The sequence below is a fragment of the Ambystoma mexicanum genome, chromosome 6q, assembly GCF_040938575.1.
Source record: "Ambystoma mexicanum isolate Mex_15411 chromosome 6q, UKY_AmexF1_1, whole genome shotgun sequence".
NCBI lineage: Eukaryota > Metazoa > Chordata > Amphibia > Caudata > Ambystomatidae > Ambystoma > Ambystoma mexicanum.
The window spans coordinates 970,964,441-970,984,465 of NC_090937.1; positions in this window are offsets into that span (position 1 = coordinate 970,964,441).

Here is a 20,025-nt window from a genome sequence, read left to right on the forward strand (position 1 = left end):
TCGCCACAGAAAAAGAGCGGCCACCCATCCACTCAAACTGGCAGCAGGGGATCGGGAGAAGACAGGAGTTTTTAGAGTAAAGTTCTTTAGAAGGCACACAAGGACATAACTTTTCCTGTAAATATTCAGCGTCAGATCCATAGAAAGCCCGGTGAACTATCACTAGTATCACTAGCCAATGCAAAGACCAAAGAACAAGAGAAAAATGGGCACCATATGGCGTACCAGTACAAATGCAGGTTGCATAGTTCTGGAGGAGCTGTATGCAGTGGAGAAGATAGAAAGGTTGAGCCAGAAAACGAGAGTTACAGTAGTCCAACCGACTTGGAACTAGAGAAGCCGTGACCATGGGCCTAATCCGGCTAGGGAGAAACAGCAAGACCTTACGCTGAACTCGAACCTGGAAAAAACCAGCCCTACAGATGTTCCCCATTTGAGTGTCCATAGACAGAGAAGCTGAAAAAATCACTCCCAAATCTTTTACTTCCAGCACCAGAGAAGGGCAGGTGCCCAGTTCAGTAGGCCAGAAGGCCAAAGACCAAGTCGAAACAGAGGAAGGAGCGACCAAGTGAGGACTGTGTGGGGGATACACCTCCAGGACCTACACCTTGTCCCCATTTAGCTTCAGCCAGTTGTCACCCATCGACTTACTCATGGCTGACAGGCAACCACTAAGCTGAGATGCTAGGACCGGTTGAGTAGAATCCAACCGGAAGATGATTTGCGTATCATCAGCATAGGAGTAGCACCTAAAACCGTGAAAGCGGATGAGCAAGACAAGAGGATGAATATAGATGTTAAAAAGAGCTGGGGATAAGGTGGATCCCTGGGGGAACCCACACAGCAAGACAGAGGTGGCCAACAGGAAAGAAGCAAGCATCAATGTTTGGCTACGGTCGGCCAAAAAGGAGGCGAACCAAGCCAAATTCGGACCCGAAAGGCCAGCCGCTGCAAGACGATCCAGTAATAACTGATGGCCCACCGTATCGAGCGCAGCTGAAAAGTCTAACAAAATTAGAGCTCCCACTCCCTCTCCGTCAGCTAGTAGACAAAGATCATCATGTACTGAAACCAAGCCGCATTCTGTCCCCGACCTGGATGAAAACCAGACTGGAACGGGTTTAGAAAAGAGGAATGCTCCAAGAAAGAAGTAAGAAGAGGTGAAACAAGAGATTCCAGCACCTTCATAAAGAAGGGCAAAAGAGAAATGGGGAGATAATGTGCAGGCAGAGAAAGATCCAAAGAGGGTTTTTTCAAAAGAGGGATAACAATAGCTTGTTTAAGCTCTGATGAGATGGATCCAGTTTGGCAGGAGTCATTAAATGGTTCTGTCAACCATATAGAAATTTGCTGAGTAATGTCTTTTAAAATTCTCAAAGGGATAGTATCTGAAGGTGAGGCAGACTTAAGGTTACCAATAGCAAGCTCCACCTCCTGAATTGAGAATATAGGGAATATCGACCAACTATGGGGGAAATCTCCTGCTCAAGAGTAGGCAGGGGGAAATCTCCTGCTCAAGAGTAGGAGAGCAGAATAAGCGAATCTGGTCAGGTATCAAATTAACTTTGCTGATGGAAAAAGCCGCCAGATCATTGCAAAGTGCTTGGGAATTAATGACCTGAGAGCCAGTGTCCGGGTGGGGTGGGAGGGTAGGCACCGAACAACAGAGAACAGTTCTCTGGGCTGATTGAGAGCATTTTCAACCTTGTCAGTATAAAAAGTGCTTTTAGCCACCTGAATGGCAAGGTGATAAGAGTTACAAATCAGAGTGAAAGCAGATTTGGTTCTGGTGGAATAGGTACGCTGCCAATTTTGCTCAGCCTGCCGTATTTTTGCCCGTATGGCTTTGAGCTCATCCATAAACCAGGACTGGGAGGGGCAGCCCCTCAATTTACAGAGGGTGAGCAGAGCTAAGGTATCCGCTACTCAAGTGAAGATTTTTGTCAGCATGGCGAAGTTAATAACACATGCTGCCTGACAGTGTGCCTGAATATTAGAAACAATGGGCCTCATTCCGAGTAGGGCGGTAAGGGTTAATGGTCACCGGTAACGAGACCGGTGCCGTTAAACCCTTATCGCCCTACTACGAGTTCCCTTTGCAGGTCCTTCCTTAACGCCTGCTTTTAGCTTTTAGCAGGCGTTAAGGACGGGACCCGCAAAGGGACTCCGGGGTCATTAACAGTACCGTAATTTACAGTACCGTTATTGCCGCCTTCCCCTTTCGCATTGAGCCCTATGGGGGCTCAAATGGGAATGGGGAATGGCCCTGGTGAATGGGGAATCACCGGTCCCTCTGACCTCGGAATGGACCGGTAATTACTCCATTCATCAGGCCGGAGTTTGGATGAGTTCGGAGGCAGCCATGCCGCAAATAGCGGCGTGGTTACCTCCGAACTCGGAATGAGGCCCAATGTCCTCAGAGGTTTCAAGCCAGTTTCGGCATAACTGATATTTGCCTTCCGAGAGGGCACGGGAGGTCTGAGTCTGGACAAAAGAAGGCATAACTAGGTGGTCAGACCAAAGGATGGGGAAAGGGCCAGACCCAAGTCATTCATTGCTTCAAAGAAGTGCTTCTCAGCCATTGTGGCAGGGGAGTTAAAATGAAGATTAAAATCACATGCATTAATCAGGTGTGGGTATCTCAGTTCCAGGTCTGTGATGAACTCAAAGAATTGGTCACAAAAGGAGCTATCAGCTCCACGGGGTGATAAACCACCAAGATATGTCGGCTAAAATGAGCAGAAACAGTGATTTTTATTAAAAGTGCTTCCATTTTAATGGAATGGATCCAGGGTATAGGATGGCACTCAGCCAAGACTTGACAATCACTGAAGTACCACCACCAGGTTGCGTTGAGGGGTGGTCGAGTCAGAAGATATACTAAGAGTCAGGAAGAAGCTGAACCAATACGGGGCCGGAGGCGTCATTCAACCACGTCTCTCTGATGCATAACACATCCGGAGTCAAATCAGCCAGTAAATCAAAATAGCAAGCTGTGTTCTTAACCACAGAGCAAGCATTGACAAGCAACCCTGTTAATATATCATGCAATTGATCTTTAGAGGGCGTTATCAAGTTGTTTGGAAAAGGCAAAACTGTGCTAGGCGGTGGAAGCGCCAGTACCTTCTCCTTAGATCATGTGATACGTGCCTGAGTCCCTATGCCATTAGTCCATGGCACAGAGTGCGCACATATGAGCACAGACAGGCTTAACTTTGGCGCAACTTCGGCGCGCTGAGTGCGTGCCCACTGCGCCCGTCGGCTGCACCTCTGTGCTGCGATCTCACTAATATGGCACATGGTATAGCCGAGGTCGTTGCCTGCAGCTGCGTGTAGCCAGCTAGGAAAGACTGCATCCGATAAAGAATACAGGTATGAAAAACAGACACTGTTGCTAGGCCATGGGCAGCGTGTCAATGAGGCCAGGCACCCTCCGCTGAGTGGCGTACAAGGAAATGAAGTTAAAAGATTTAAATAACATAAACAAATAAACGTGCTGAAGGCAACCAGTCAACCGCCACGGCCCGTGTAGTGTAACCGGAGCCTTAAAAGGAACAGAATAAAAGTAAATAAACGTGCACAGTAAAGTAAATATAATGTTACAGTATTAGGGGCAGCAGCCTACCTGATCATCCAGCAAGTTGTGCAAAAAGCAGGAAGATAAGCCCCGAAGTAGGCCCTGAAAGCAAGGTTGCCATAAACTAGAAATGTCCATCTAGTTTGCCCAGTTCTCTGCCTGCTATGCTATGCACTCTGCTTAGTCTTTTACTTTCTTTCCTCTTACATAATTAATACAAAAAGCTAACTAGATATTTCTGCAAAGTAGTGATCAATAGTTTGATCCAGTACGTACATCTACAGGATCTACTGCAATAACGTGCACTGTTGTTGGCCTCTTGCGGTATAGAGCTGGCCAAACTGTTTTCAGAATCTTTTTTTATTACATCTATTTATTTGTGTCCAATTATGCACCTCACCTTTTACTTTTCACATACTCATCCAGGGCTCTCAAAGTGTGCTCGCCCACTTGCATAGTCGAGTAGATTTAATGAGGGGCGAGTACCATTTGCAGGCTATGTTTGACACTTTTAGTTAACATTTAATTTGTTTGCAGTAAATGCCAAATACAAATTTCACTGTGCATGGCTACCCTCTGGATGGCAGCAGTGTGCCAAACAATGTGGGTGTGTAGTGACATGCACCATTTTACTGAAAGCGCTTTTCAATTTTTTTGTCAACCATTGCCTTGGGTTGCTTGCCTTTCTCTTAGGTCTAATAGGTAAACTAAGTTACTCGAACTGCAGGTGTAGTGGAATTTTAAAGAATTTGCAAGCCCTAACTCATCTCACTAATGTCTTACTTCAGCTGTACACAAAAATTCTGTATTGTTGCTCATTTGAGGTCTTCGGAACAAATAACTCCAGGACTTAAGACAACAGTTATTTTAGTAAATTTTTACATGATGTTATGATATGATATGATAGTTTATTTATATAGCGCCTGTACACAATGTGTTTCAAAGAGCTTCAAGGCAAGGGAGGGCACAAGGGAAAAAACAATGGCATTCTTACATGCCATAAACAGTAAGGATGTGAAATTAACTATCGTACTCGGCCTGATGGCATTTCAGATAGTGCAAGAGCTAAAACATAGATAAGGAAGGGAGGGGCAGAGTGGGAAGGAAATAGAAACAGACAGGCGACTACCGTACTAGGCCTGACGACATTTCTGGTAGAGCCGGAAAAAAAACAAGAGGTGAGGGAGAGGGGTGCAGAAAGGTAGGGGGGGAACAAAACAAGCGACTATCATATTAGGCCTGACGACATTTCAGATAGTGCTGGAGGGGGGTTGGGGCGGAAAAAAACAGTAAGGGGAGTGAGGAGGAGACAGACGAGGTTGCTATCATACTAGGTCCAGGGACAATTATGATAGAGTATGTGCATAGAAGAAAGTAAGGGGAGGAGATAGGAAAAGGGAGAAGGGAAAGGAGGAGAGAACAGAGTGTTAGCAGTCAAAAGAGTGGAGAGGAAAGAGGGGAGAGTGAATACAATTGCAGAAGTCAGTAGTAACACATAATGTTGCAAAACAGGATACAAGATGAAGATGGGAATAGCATGATTCAGGGCCACCATGAGTACAAGATGCAAAAGAAGTTCAGCATGAGAGTTGAGAAAGGGTGACGCACCATGAATGAATGAAGTCCATAAAAGTCAAATCCAGCATTGTCCACAAGACGGTGATGGTGAAACCAGAATGTATCAGGACAGACTCCTGCAGAAATAGGCTTGAGTGGGCTGAGGGAGGAGCAGAAAGAAGAATCAAGCAAAACAGGCAACACCTGTGTGCGAGAAAGGGGGGCACAAGGGAACATCACAGGGGGACCAGAGGGAGTAAAACATGTTGGTGCATGCCTACCTGCTGTCTGAGCAGGGGGACGGGCCCTGGGTCCTTCTGGTCCGAACAGGTCCAAACAGGAATTCCCCTTTCCTTCGTCTGCCCTTTGCTTAGGACGCCCAGGCGAGACACGCCCTTGATCTAATAGTTAGGAGCAGGAAGAAAGAGGCAGGGCTAAGAAGGTGGGTGGTGCTTGCTAAGTGGTGAAAAAGAGCGGCAAACAGGAAGGCACCAGGTGGGCGTGGCTTGCTAAGTGGTGAAAAAGAGCAGCAAACAGGAAGGCACCAGGTGGGCGGGGCTTAGGCCAGGTGACCTAGATCCACTTGCACCTGCTCCCCATCTGCAAAGAAAAAGAGGCTGGAGGGCTCCCTAAGTAGGGAAAAGGAGCAGTAAACAGGAAGGCACCAGGTGGGCGGGGCTTGCTAAGTCGTGAAAAAGAACGGCAAACAGGAAGGCACCAGGTGGGCGGGGCTTGCTAAGTGGTGAAAAAGAGCGGCAAACAGGAAGGCACCAGGTGGGCAGGGCTTGCTAAGTGGTGAAAAAGAGCAGCAAACACATCATCATCTCCAACTTCATTAGAGACACAGCAAAAATGATTCAACCTGTGGATGGTATTGATTTAGACGTGACACAGGAGATACTATTTATCTTAGATGTGGAAAGCTTATACAAAAATATCTTTGCAGGTCAGGAAATAGAAGTCATTGAGCATGTATTTGAACTAAGAGCAGGCCCACAGATGACACCAATTGCCTTTTTATAGGATTTGGCTTGTGCTAACTAAAGAAAAACGTTCTTAAAAATCTACTGTTTTCTCACATTAAGAGTAAATGTATCGGCTGTACATGTGCACCTGCCATAGCCAATCTATGTATGGCATCATATGAAAACTTATGCATAGAATTGAGAGCTAATCTGTACTGATAAACTGTTGAAGTTTATACGCAGTATATTGATGATGTAGTGCTGATCTGGAAGGGTGCCATGACAGACTTCAAGCTTTTTGTAGAATGGTTTACCAATTGCACATCTTACAGCAAGTTCACCATGAACTCGAGTAATGTAGAAATCTCTTGTTTGTGTCTCTCCGTTTTCCAAGAAGATTGATATTTTTTTAAAAGACAGGAACAGTACTGCTTGGAACACATTTGTTCCATTGGCAGTTACCATTCTGTAGGTCTCAGGTGTTCTTTGCTCTATGGCCAATACTTGTGCCAGAGACATAATTGTACATACAATGCCAAGTCCAAAAAGATTACATCAAAATTGAGTCAGAGGGGTTAGCAAATATGTGTGATTTGTAGGTCCCTTATGACGTATAATGTACATGTAAATGTTGGCTTGATTATCGGTTACATCAAATATACTATATGTCAGGAACAAGCCTATAAAAGCACAAGTGCAAATAATAATAACATCATAAAACTTTAAATCTGATTGCTTTAAAAATGTGGTAAAAATACATAGTTATATATGCATGTAAACACATTAAATGCAGTTATGTAAAACATACAAGAGCCTCATACAAATATAGATCAAATAAACAGCGGGGGGATGTACATGTTCAGTAAATCATACTCATACTATTTTTGCTCTTATCCTCCATGATTTAGCCAACTAACTTGAAACTGCAAAAACAACATCTTTATACTGGGTAATTTTGCAAATGCAAGTGCATTGAATAATGACCAAGCTTGATACTTAAAAAGAACAGAGAAAATCCACCTTTTCAATAGCTGCAAATATTTTGGACACTCCAATGGGAAATTAGATATTGTTTCTGTTGCTTCTGGCCAAAATGGGTAGCATTTAGTGAATCCAGGTGACCATATATATATGTAAACTCTGTGACAGGAAAGATTTTCAGATGACATTTTGAGTGGAGAACGCTATTAGAAACATGGAACATTTCATTCAATTAGTCCTTATGTTTAAGATCAATTTTGTGCACAATGTATTGTGAGAAACCTGAAGGTGTCTCACCCGCTAGTCCCCAGAGATCTGTCATCCAGGTGGCCAGGACACCGCCATTGCTATTGGATCCAGTTCCTGGGGGTAGACCAGTGGGATAGGATAACCTCGATGGGGGGTCTTCGGGGAGTGTAAGTGGGGCACTGAGGGGTTAGATGCTGTATTCCTTCCTTGCACCCCTTTTCCCTATCCTACCCCGTAGGATATGTAGACACTCTACCACCTCTTTTCCGACACAAACACTTTCTTACAACGTGAAAGACAACAGACTAACACCAGAGCCGTTTACCTCACATGTCCCAATACAAGAGTCAGGCCGAGTCGGGGAATTGACAATAACTACGCACACCTGACGGCTCGTTCCCTTCCCCACAGGATTAAAAGGCAGATCACAAGAGCACACGACGAGCAAGGCCAAACACAAGAGGAAGCGACTATTCTGGACCAGCAGCTCAAACGGAGAAGAAAGGCGGTGAGACCTGAGAGGACGACAATGAGGGAAGTGCCCTTGCCCTTTTCAACCCAGACCCGCGAAGCCTCTGTGAAAAGAATCATGAGACCGGGATTTACAGCTGGCTTGTGGTGTAGCAGATGTCAACGGTGCATAGGGGCCTCTCGCATTGCTAAGTCAGACGGGGAGGCACGCTTGCTACCTTGGTACCATCCTTGACTCCAGAGGCAAGACAAGTCAACTGGTTCAGCATAGCTGGTGAGTCTGAGAGAGCTGATAGCAAACCGGACTGTGTTGAGCCCAAGGTTGCGAACAGCAACATTGTATGAACTTGTGAACAAAGAACGTGGTGTGTTTAAGCATGAAAGAAAGGCTGCTGAAGGACCAGCTGCAGAGTGGTCAGTCGCTACGGGGGCGCCCATTCGAATGACTCTGGCTGGTCCCCTTTGTTGAAACTACAAGTAGCAGGGTGAGGAGTCAGAGGGGTCATACAAGGGTCAAGTCAAACCCCTTGTACTAACAAAAGTCTCTGACACGTTGACAAGAAGAAAAGTAAAGGGAAGTGAATCCTGCATTGTGATAAAGCAAAGCGAACTGTGTAAATTGGCAAACGTGAACCCGGCTGAGGGATGCCTGCGAAATGGGGTGAAGTATGATGCACCCGTGAACATTTTGTGGACAAGAGTGAACCTGATCAAGGGATGTCCACAGTGAATGATTGTTTGAAAAGATTGAGACACTTGAATTTTACGAAGGAAAGGACGTAGTGAACCCGAAGGAGGGAGGCCCATGTTGCACAAAGGATCGGAGCCCAGCAGAGGGGGATCCTAAAATGAAGTGTAATTGCCCGTGAAGATTTATTGGAGGGACTTTTTGTTTTTGTTGTTTATGATACATCAGGTCCTCTGAGACAAGAGACTTTAGGTGAAAGAGACTTGGCCACAGAAGGCCCTAATATTTTGGTAACAAACTGTAACCTTGTGCTGGCGAGGCCCAGGAGCGTGCTGTGCTCAGGAATCCCGCCTTGTCCAATGCTAAACATGTGGGGAAGGGAGACCCAAGCTATACCATCCTGACTTATCATTTGTGAATACTTCTTTATTTTCTTGTGAACATTATCCCACACGTTTTTTGTAGCAAAGGCGATAAGGTCTGGCAATAGTTTTTTTTAGCATTGGCTCTTTTGATTTGACTAGACTCCAATTGGACTGCCTTATTATTATTTGATGGTCGTAGCTTGCTCCCCTCTTAGATTTAGGTTTAGATTAGGTGTTTTTCTCACCCATTATACTGTTTAATAAACGCCCTTGAACTGTGATCACTTGTGTCTGTCTTTACTGTTGCCACCATGAGTTCCTTACAGTATTCAGAGAACCTAGACAGGGCTGCTGAAGCAAACATTTCATCTTTACACGCAGAACATGTGTTACATCTTTAACTACTTTTTAATGCCTTGTAACGAATCTGATGACTTTGTCCTTTCTTCCCAGAGGGGAGCCATCCCCTTTGAGGCTAGGGAGGTGAGCCAGCTAAGCAAAACCATCCCTAGGGGTTTGGGAAAGTAGGACCTCATTGGGAGTGACTCCCCTCGAGTGGATAAGGACCCCTATTCCTATCAAGAACTCCCTATAAGAAATACCTTGTCTGCCTATATGGGAGTAGAAGAGATGGATGTCATGTTTGTCGGCAAAAACTCAAAACATACCGACATTGCTTCCATACTTTTGCCTCAAGGTAATGCTGAGCTTCCCTGAAACACAACAGCTGATGAAAAGCAACACATCCCATGGAAGTATGGTGGCAAGAATAAAGGACGGACCAATCATGAATGGAGCGTGAGAAATCAAACGCAGAGGCAATCCTTTGACAACACAATATCCTAGGGGGGAGCCGCTCTGCAGTGTAGAGCTAGTGATGGCATGCAGAGACCAAGACATGGAAGAGAGACGCCTGGAGATCAGCATCGAGAAGTGCAATCCTGCAGAGGCAGCAATAGGAGAAACTCTGTAGTACCTAGTGGTGTGGCCACACTGCAGTCATAGTTGGCCTGGTGCCCCCGAACAAGCGCAGAGACCAGAGAGGGGTGGAGGCACGAATCCTCCATTCGCGGTGCAAGCACTTAAGAAAGCACCAAAGCGGGTGAACCGAACACTTAGTTGACAGAGACACTAAGGAGAGCCAGGAATTACATTGTTCACTCAGAGGCGCCACCCCGCTGGAGCACACCAGAAGGCAATAAAGGTACCAGGGTTGCCCAGGGTGAAGAGAGGCAAGCCAAACAAACAGAAGAAGGGGAAAGAAGAGTCAGTGGAGTAAAACCATGTAAAAGTCAGTCTGACCCCCAGCGACAGAAAATCCTAGAGGGTTACGGGAGTCCTAGAAACCCGAGTATTGGACATTGGTAGAGGCTTAAGAGATGGCCCCAAGAGCTAATAAAGTCAGAGGACCATAGGGTCTATAGAGCCATATCAAAATAAGTGGAGTGTTGCATCCTATAAGTAAAAGGGAACTTGAAGAGTACAGTCTGCAAAGCCAAGAGGAGAAACAAGGGGAACTGGGAAGACTCCCTTTGTATGCAATCGGAATAAGAGAGTGAGCGACCCAATGTAACGCTCACCTGGTTCCCCCGGAGGCGCGGGTCTTGATCTGGCGAGGATACTGTCTTCAGTGTTAGGCGCAGGGTTCGTTTTGCTCCCGGACTGGGCCCCCTTCCCACCGCCAGTTTAAGCTGAAGAGAGAGATGTCTGCAAGGGTAAACCAAGGTATTAGTGTTTGGAAGGTTCAGAAAGTTCCTAGCCCCTCTCGCCCTTTCTTTCCCCGTGGAACTGGGTTGATATTGCGCTTACCTTATATAGGTAAATGCCGGGCTCTCCATCCTGCGCCTTATGCAGGGGCGCTGGATCCAGTTGCTTCACTGGATGCGAGCTCTGCCTCTTGATAGCAGAGGATTTGCTGAGAGCGAAGACGCCGTTAATGCACGAGCGTGCCTTGTAAGTATTAAAGTTCCTTTTGCCTTGTTTTCTTCTCTTTCAAAAGTCTTAAGTCTGTAAAGTCTTTTCAGATGCTGTGACGATGAAGATTATCCTTCTAATGGCACGTAAGTAGAAAGACTGCACTAGCGCTGGAGAATGCTCCGTAATGTCTCTTTTGTCTTTGTAGGTGCTGAGGTGCAGTGCGAACAGATTGAAAGCGAGCATAACACAGGTAAGAAGTCTTGTAACTAAGCGTTACTAACCGATGTATCTTGCCTTGCAGGAGCCGGAATGCAGCGCGAGCTGAGTTGGAACGGGCGTAACACAGGTAAGCAGAACTTGTAGTTGAATATTACTGACCGATGTTCTCTCTCTTTGCAGATGTCGGATGCCGGAAGAGAAAGGCAGAAAAAGGCGCCTTGGATGCTGCCGTTGGATTAGTTAAGTAGATTTACTGCCTTTACTTTAACCTAACCTGTGCCTTTGTTTTGCAGGAGCTGCAGAAGACTGAAGAAGACTGAAGATTGGATTCCAGCAGGTTATTTCGTGTTCACAGGATCTGGAGCTGGAGGTTTCCTGGAGCTGACACGGTGAGCGTCCTGCTGCAGATGCAGAATAACGCGAAGCACGTGAAACCAATCGGGTGTGGTTTAAATAGCCTTCTGTAGTGCTTAGGCGTCTCCTTCCACGGCCCCACCCAGGTAAGAAAAGAGTTCCAGATTTCTAAAAGAGTTCCTGTGTTCTGCTTCCAGGGAGTGGCTCCTGCTCCACCCAGACAGAAAAAGTAGTTCCAGGCAGAGAAGGATCAGGAGACCAGTTAGCTGGTAAGTAAGCAGCATGGTCTGCTACAGGTAGGTCCACCAAGCACTCTTATCCAATATGAGCCCGGCGCTTCCAGTGCCGGGACCAGTCACCATCATGAGCCTGGCGCCACTGGCGCCAGGACAAGGTCCAGAGGGTCCCTATAGGGACTGGCTGGTTCCTGGGATCAGAGTCATGGGCCTGCTTCCAAGGTCGTGGGGCAAGTCCTGACCCCTTGGAAGCAGGGATCATGACAGCACCCCCCCTCAAGGCCCCTCCCAAGGTTGACTTCTCCGGAGGTCTTGGTTTGTTAGGAAATGTCCGATTAAATTTCTTGATTAGTCGGGGAGCGTGTACATGTTCTGCAGGTTTCCAAGATCTTTCTTGGGGGCCGTAGCCTTTCCAGTCAATCAGGTAGTGTAGTTTTGATTTGGAGATCTTGGAATCCAGGATATTTTTGATTTCAAACTCAAGTTCTCCGTCAACTAGGATAGGTTCAGGAGATTTAGTCAATCGGGTTTCTGGTTGAACAGGTTTTAGTAGTGAAACATGGAAGACTGGGTGCATTTTCATGCGAGGGGGTAAATCCAACTTGACCGCTACTGGATTTATTATGGCAATAACAGAGTAGGGTCCCAGGTATCTTGGGTTAAAGGTGCGTGGTCCCTTTAGGGGTAAATATTTGGTGGATAACCAGACTTGATCTCCTATTTGGTATTGAGGGGCTTCCTTTCGATGTTGATCTGCTCCTTTCTTGTATTGTTCCTTGGCCCTTTGAAGGTGGGTAGTAGCTTCCTTGAAGGCTTGGGTGATGGTTGAATGTAGGTGGTCAACTGCTGGTGTTCCAAGATCCTGAGGTGGATCCAGGTTAGAGGTTCGAGGATGATTACCATACAAAAGAAAAAACGGGGTCTTTCCGGTTCCAGAGTGGACTGAGTTATTGTAAGCGTACTCGGCTATCCAAAGGATGTCCTTCCAAGTTCCTCCTGTCTGTTGCAGCATGCAGCGTAGGTACTGTTCTAAAGTCTGATTGGTCCTTTCGGTCTGACCATCGGTTTGTGGGTGGTGACTTGTGGAAAGCCTCACATCAATTTGAGCTAACCGACAGCAACTCCGCCAGAAGTGGGAGATGAATTGACTTCCCCTGTCTGAGATTAAAACTGAAGGAAAGCCGTGCAACCGAACGATGTTTTCAAGAAATTCTCGAGCCAGGATTGCTGCTGACGGTAACCCCTTTAGTGGGATGAAATGTGCCATTTTTGAAAATAAGTCTACGATTACCAGGATTGTATTGTATCCGGAACAGGGAGGTAAGTTGGTGATAAAGTCCATGGAAAGGGTATGCCAGGGATGAGGTGGAATTTCAAGTGGTTGTAAGAGGCCTGCTGGTTTTTCCTTAGGACTCTTGTTCTGGGCGCACACTCCACAGGACATGACAAAGTTTCTGATGTCTTTTCTCCAAGATGGCCACCAAAAGTGACGCTTGACCTTTTCCGAGGTCTTGGCCATACCCGGGTGTCCTTCCATTAAGGAGTCGTGATAACAAGCGATGACTTGAGTTTGTAAGCTGGTACAGGGTAGATAAAGTCGTTCCTTGAAGTATAATAAGTCGTTCTTTACTGTGAAGTCTTCCCCCTGAAGTTGCCATTTTTGTATGTCCGTTGGAGTTACAAGTTGTTTAACCTGGGTTTCAATTTCTTCAATGGATTGCATGCTGATCAAACCCAGGATTCTTTGTTCAGGAATAATAGGTACGAGCTCGGGGTTAACCATGTGTTCCTCTACTCCGATTCGAGAGAGGGCATCCGCTTTACCATTCTTATTGCCTGGTCGGTAGGTGATTATAAAATCAAATTCGGCAAAAAATAATGCCCAGCGAAGTTGTCTGGAGGATTGAGCTTTGGCTGATTTAAGATACTGTAGATTACGATGGTCAGTAATGACAGTGACTGTGTGTCGGGCTCCTAAGAGATAATGCCGCCAGGCCTTAAAGGCGGACTTAATAGCCAACAGTTCCTTATCGGTAATGGTGTAATTGATTTCTGGGGCTGATAATTTGCGAGACCAAAACGCCACGAGGTGCAACTGGCTGGTTTCTGGATCTCTTTGTGAAAGCACTGCTCCCATAGCAAGGCTGGAGGCATCGGTCTCTACGATGTAAGGTAGTTCCGGGCGGGGATGTTTTAAAATCGGGGCGGAGGTAAATTTAGTCTTTAGCTCCTGAAAGGCTTGTTCTGCCTCGGTAGACCATTCAAAACGTTTGTTTTTTCTGAGGAGAGCTGTAATGGGTTGGACTACCCGAGAAAAGTCTGGAATAAACCTGCGATAGAAGTTGGCGAAGCCCAACATACTTTGAACCCCTTTTACAGATGATGGTGAGGGCCACTTGATTATTGCATCTACTTTCCTCGAGTCCATGTGAACTCCGTTAGGTGACAAAATAAATCCCAGAAATTCGACCTCAGTAACATGAAAGACGCACTTCTCTAGTTTTGCAAAAAGTTTGTGTTTGCGGAGCCTCTCCAGTACTGCGGTTACATGTTTTCGGTGTTCTGCCTCAGAGGACGAATAAACCAGAATGTCGTCAATGTATACAACTACACACACATCAATGAGTTCACGGAGCACGTCATTCATAAAGAACTGGAATGCGGCCGGTGCGTTACACAACCCGAAGGGCATCACTTGATACTCGAACAGTCCATACTTGGTACGAAAGGCCGTCTTCCATTCATCGCCCTCCTTTATTCGCACCAAATGGTAGGCTCCTCTGAGGTCTAACTTAGTATATATGCAGGCGTTTTTGACTTGGTCAAGTAGTTCTGGGATCAATGGCAATGGATACCTGTTCTTAATTGTAATCTGGTTCAGGGCACGGTAGTCTATACACGTTCTTAAGTCTCCCTCCTTTTTTGGCACGAAGAACAGAGCTGAGGAGGCCGGGGACTTCGAAGGACGGATGAATCCGTTAGCCAGGTACTGGTCCAAATATTGCCTTAGGTGGAGATTTTCAGGTTCAGTAAGGGCATAAATCCGACTGCACGGAGGAGTGGATCCGGGAATCAGGTCTATCTGACAGTCGTATGATCTGTGGGGAGGCAAAGAATTAGCTTGGTCTTTCCGAAAGACATCTTGGAATTCCTGGTATTCAGGAGGCAGTTGCGGACTCTCAGAAACAGTTGCAGCTAATTTGGTGGAGAGCTGAGGGTAGCAGGTAGAAGCGCATTCTGGAAACCGGATTGTCTTTGCTCGCCAATCAATTTGAGGATTGTGTTTCTCCAACCAAGGAACTCCCAAGATGACTTGAAACTGAGGGGCCTTGATCACATCAAACACGATCTTCTCTTGATGCCCATCTTGGCTTACTAACGTTACTTCCATGGTGGTGTGAGTTACGGGTCCGGAAGCTATTTCCGTCCCATCCACGGTGGTAATGACGTCTTTCACCGTCTTTGGACAAAGAGATAGATTCATCCTGGCGGCCAGCTCACAGTCCAAGTAATTCCCGATTGCGCCACTATCAATGTATGCTTTAATGGCATGCATACGATTAGGTTGTTCAGGACTCACGAGGACCATGGGCATGATGAAATGCGAGGTCAAAGAACTGGTTTTAACGCTCGGCAAGCGGACCTCTACACTTGCCGGGCGAGGTCGTTTCCCGGCTCAGGATTCTCGGTACCTTTATCAGACACCCCTACTATCTTCTTCTTGGGCTTCACTGGACAATCTCGAAGAAAGTGCCCTGAGTTTCCGCAATAGAGGCATAATTGCAGTTGTCTCCTCCTTTCCCTCTCCTTTTGGGTTAAAGGTCCTTTTACACCCCCTATTTGCATGGGTTCCACGGAATCAGTTCCTTTCGTAGAACTTTGCGGCCTTGAAAAAGGTTGGGTTTCAAATCTGGATCGATCGGCTTTCCGATTCTGTAGTCGATGATCCAATTGCACTACCAGATCGATATATTCGGAACAGTCTTGTGGAGGATTTACCACTTGAGCCAGAACGTCTTTTAATTCCCCACGCAGACCTCTGTAAAACAGTGTGATCCTCTTATCCTCCGGCCATCCGGTTTCCACCACTAGTCTGTTAAATGATGCAATATAAGTCAGAAGATCTTGATTGCCCTGTCGTAGTGAAAGAAGTTCATTGTCCAAGGCCTGTCCCTGATAGTGCCTTGCGAACAGTTTCTCCATACTGGCTTGGAAGTCCTGGAAGTTATGGAGAATGGGGTCATCTTGAGACACTAAAGGAACAGACCAATCTGCGGCACTGCCACTGAGATAAGAGAGCACGAAGGCCACTTTAGCCTGGTCCGTTGGAAAAGCGGCGGGTCTGCACAAAAAGTGCAAGCGACATTGATTGAAGAACACAGCAAACCTTTTTGAATCACCTGAAAAGCGTTCGGGCGGAGCCAAAGGTATATTTCCGGGTAGATTGATTTGTACCGGATTCGAGGAAGCTGGAGGAGCGTGGCCCCCACTGGGGGTTGGTAGAGGAGTTTGTCCAGCTTGGGCTTGCAGCAATTGTCTAGCCAAATCGTCTGTTCGCTCTTTGGAGACCACTAACTCCCTCCTTAGGGCATTTGTTTCCTGACGTGCAGCGTGTACTTCCGCCCTCAACTCCCCGAGTAATTGGGCCAACTGGTCTGTGTCTGAAGTTTCCATTGCGCCTGGGCGGGAATTTTGTGGTAAGGCTTCGCATTCTGTAACGCTCACCTGGTTCCCCCGGAGGCGCGGGTCTTGATCTGGCGAGGATACTGTCTTCAGTGTTAGGCGCAGGGTTTGTTTTGCTCCCGGACTGGGCCCCCTTCCCACCGCCAGTTTAAGCTGAAGAGAGAGATGTCTGCAAGGGTAAACCAAGGTATTAGTGTTTGGAAGGTTCAGAAAGTTCCTAGCCCCTCTCGCCCTTTCTTTCCCCGTGGAACTGGGTTGATATTGCGCTTACCTTATATAGGTAAATGCCGGGCTCTCCATCCTGCGTCTTATGCAGGGGCGCTGGATCCAGTTGCTTCACTGGATGCGAGCTCTGCCTCTTGATAGCAGAGGATTTGCTGAGAGCGAAGACGCCGTTAATGCACGAGCGTGCCTTGTAAGTATTAAAGTTCCTTTTGCCTTGTTTTCTTCTCTTTCAAAAGTCTTAAGTCTGTAAAGTCTATGTCTTTCCCTTTTCAGATGCTGTGACGATGAAGATTATCCTTCTAATGGCACGTAAGTAGAAAGACTGCACTAGCGCTGGAGAATGCTCCGTAATATCTCTTTTGTCTTTGTAGGTGCTGAGGGGCCGCGCGAACAGATTGAAAGCGAGCATAACACAGGTAAGAAGTCTTGTAACTAAGCGTTACTAACCGATGTATCTTGCCTTGCAGGTGCCGGAATGCAGCGCGAGCTGAGTTGGAACGGGCGTAACACAGGTAAGCAGAACTTGTAGTTGAATATTACTGACCGATGTTCTCTCTCTTTGCAGATGTCGGATGCCGGAAGAGAAAGGCAGAAAAAGGCGCCTTGGATGCTGCCGTTGGATTAGGTAAGTAGATTCACTGCCTTTACTTTAACCTAACCTGTGCCTTTGTTTTGCAGGAGCTGCAGAAGACTGAAGAAGACTGAAGATTGGATTCCAGCAGGTTATTTCGTGTTCACAGGATCTGGAGCTGGAGGTTTCCTGGAGCTGACACGGTGAGCGTCCTGCTGCAGATGCAGAATAACGCGAAGCACGTGAAACCAATCGGGTGTGGTTTAAATAGCCTTCTGTAGTGCTTAGGCGTCTCCTTCCACGGCCCCACCCAGGTAAGAAAAGAGTTCCAGATTTCTAAAAGAGTTCCTGTGTTCTGCTTCCAGGGAGTGGCTCCTGCTCCACCCAGACAGAAAAAGTAGTTCCAGGCAGAGAAGGATCAGGAGACCAGTTAGCTGGTAAGTAAGCAGCATGGTCTGCTACAGGTAGGTCCACCAAGCACTCTTATCCAATATGAGCCCGGCGCTTCCAGTGCCGGGACCAGTCACCATCATGAGCCTGGCGCCACTGGCGCCAGGACAAGGTCCAGAGGGTCCCTATAGGGACTGGCTGGTTCCTGGGATCAGAGTCATGGGCCTGCTTCCAAGGTCGTGGGGCAAGTCCTGACCCCTTGGAAGCAGGGATCATGACACCCAACTGGTGGAAATGGATAAAGGGAATCACATCCCTGCATTTAAAGAATTTGAGACATTTGGGGCCTGATTCACAAAAACGTGTTATAATGATGCAATCTGTAAGAGATATTTCTGGCTATATTTTTGGTATTTCGTGGCCATTTTGTGGTATATTGGTATTTTTGATACTTTGTGGTATTTGAGTGTTATAATGTTACATTTTGGTACTGCGTGGTATGATGGTGAGACTAACTTTGAGTACCGCCTGATAATTGTTCTTATACTGTAATCACTAACAGTAAGCAAATACTGGACTTAATACACTCTAAACCCCTTTGTGGTACCTTATCTACAATACCACATTATGCCCTATCCATTCATCCAGAGCCTCCCAGAGTAACACAATTCACAGTTACTAAATTTAATTTTATATTTTACCACACATTCTGCATCCCTCTGTATGCCAACCCAATAAAGCTGAGCACAGAATAAGTACAGAGGATAATTCACCTTTTTTTGAATTGTTATTCTTTATCAGAAGTTAGAAATATGCAAGTTACAAAGAATTACATGTGCATCCACGTTGCATTTCAAACATAAACTAAGCCTTTCCTGCAATGGGGTTCAAAACGTTCTATTTGCGATAATGCCCAGAGTTCTGCCAACATTGTCCTTGAGCTTTACAACGAAACTTGGCGGAACATGGGCTTCTGTCACATCTGAGTTTGTTCATAACAAAACTTGGGGAAACATGAACGCAGTTATATGCGTTTAAAATGTCATTGTGCAGAACCTAAAAATGAAATGATTTACCCACTTTACACTATCTGATCACAAATCATTCACACATCAGCTCGCTCCTCACATTAACTGAACTGACCAAAAATAGCTTCTTTAAATGTGTCCTGAACGGCTCGTGACCCCAATCTAGTTGTCAGACAGAATAACTCTTTATCTGGTCCAATCCGTTTTTGCTTGAAACAAAATTTCTACCAGCCTTTCTGCCATACGTGTCTCCCGAAGTCAGAGGAAAAGACCACCTGGAAACGCTCCTTAGACAGCTGCCAGCTCCCGAGCCAGTGAGTGAGAGAAATTCCCCTTTCCTTCTGCATGGCTTTTTAAGCCTTTTTCTGAGACTGCATGTGTCATTTAAAACCACCTCCCTTTTTGTCAATCAGCCAATCCAAGAATGTTCTGACCGTGTCTATCCCATCGCATGGAAACGGAAGCAATAGCTATATCTCTGTGTTGTTTTCCTGCTCTGAAAGCTTTTTAAACAATGCAATCGGGCCAATTGATGGAATAAATGTGCACCGAAATTCGTGGCACAAGCTGGCGCAAGTGTGAAAAACTAGCGCACACACACGCGTGTGATTCATGGAAGGCCCTGAGCGTGTTTTTCCTGGGATGTGCGCCAAATTCGCACGTGGCGCACATGGGCGCACACATCACTGCGACATCCCGAACGCTGTGCGTGACGCACAAAGCGAAAAGTGCACAACGTGTGGTGCACTCACCAAAAAGGGGCATAACACGCGGAATGGGGAACAATGCATGAAAATGAGGACGTAACTGGGGAAGTAGTGCTGGGAAATACACGTAACGACCACACGCTCACGAACTACAGGTATTCATGGAATTGTATAGGGGAAACCCACGCACGCCAAAAGACACGCACATGCCTAAACACGTCCGCAACACGAAGGCAGGCGGAAGCGTCCCCACGCAGTATAAAAGTGTGCGCAAACAACAAACACGTATATATTGCTACAATGAATGTCCCATTTCTCGCAGCACTGATCATGGGACACCTAAGGAGGAGGAGAATAGCCAGGCCCCACATTTTCTTGCCCTTGACCAGCCTTATTGGGATGCCTGATGACCAGTTCTATGGCAGGTATAGGTTTCCACCTCATATCATCCTAGACCTGGTCCAGGAGTGGGAGGATGACTTCACATCGCCCACCTTGTGCTCTCAAGCACTGAGCCCCTTGGAAAGGGTGCTCAATGTACTGCATTTCTTGGCTACTGGGTCATTTCAGCGGACCACTGCCAGAGTGGGGGGGGTCTCACAGCCCACGCAGTCACGCTGCCTACACCAGGTGTTGGCAATCATGACTGCATGACCCTCAGTCCGCAGGCACATATACATGCCCAGAACATCTTCAGAAAGGCATGCCATGGTCCAGGACTTTTACAGGGTGGCACACTTCCCCAAAGTGCTCGGTTCCCTAGATTGCACACATGTGGCCCTACGTCCACCTAGGGCCATGGAGAATATCCACTGCAACCGCAAGCACTGGCATACCATCAA